Raw genomic sequence first — 1,206 nt, forward strand, 5'->3', positions numbered from 1 at the left:
GTATTAATTTTGTGGCACAGAATAGTACGAAAAACTGCTAGTATCTTCGAGGTTTGTTTGAAAAATGCTCAGTCAGTGCTAGCATTATTCAGTAGACGTTTGGTAAAACGTGCCCTCTAAATGACAAAGAATTAAATTATACCAACATTTTAGTCAAGCGAAAGTGATTTATTTCCAAGAGAAAGACGAAACCTGTTCCTGGTATAAAAATTAATCCGAAGGTCAGGGTGAGGGAGCGACTATGTAGAATATTCAGATACCCCACTAACACAAGCTTCATATCTTCTTATCATGATAATTATTGTTCCTGTTAAGCCAAACCGTCAGTCCTAATATTTCTGATTAAAAGGTATTCCTTTTTTAACACCTCAGGGCATTTGACACACTTGATGATGGAACAAATGCAAGATTTGGGTGTAGACTAGGGTATTCGCAATTCCCAATTCTTGTCACATCACACTTGCGCTCATTTGTGCATCCGCCTCTGTGCTGAGTAATTGCATGTTAAGAATAATGTACTCAGGAGTGTTTTCTGTATTGCCCATTCCATTCATTCTACTACTTGGTTTTTACCGATCCGCATGTTCAGAGACACGCCGTCCTATTTGTTTGAAGTAAATTGGTGTTCTTCTGAGTTTGAGTTTAATGTGTATCAAATAATGGTCTCACGGATCCTCCACTTATGCCTCAGTAGGCTTTCTCTGATTGAGTAAATAACTGAAAATGCTCATTTTTGAAAATACTTACGAAGTGATTGACATTGCTCCTCCTTTCAAGGCGAGAAGCAAGAAATGACGACCTGTCATCGAACAAATTGAAACATTTACATATGTAATCAAGCTGACTCCCCTCCTGCTTATGCGGTAATTTATGTGAGACAGTGATGCACATCGGTTGACAAAGTAAGAAGATAATGGATTTTGGCCAAAATAATGCAACAAGAATGAGGGGAAGGCCGCCGAACTAGCCCACGCGGCCTCATAGAGAAGGCATCTGCCTCCTAAGTAGAAGAATATAGGCTGAAGTCCCACAGAGAGTGTTTTTTTAGATCCAATCCACAGTCCATGCACATCCCTTCAGCCGCGCCAGTCAGTATAGCGGGCAAGCGTTTGAGCTGGAGGTTAAAAATGCTTGACAGAACGAAATTCCAATTCACGACCTTTGGATTTTGAGATGACGTGCTAACCAATTGCCCTAACCGGATGA

Source organism: Echinococcus granulosus (genome assembly GCF_000524195.1).
Source record: "Echinococcus granulosus chromosome Unknown EG_S00309, whole genome shotgun sequence".
NCBI lineage: Eukaryota > Metazoa > Platyhelminthes > Cestoda > Cyclophyllidea > Taeniidae > Echinococcus > Echinococcus granulosus.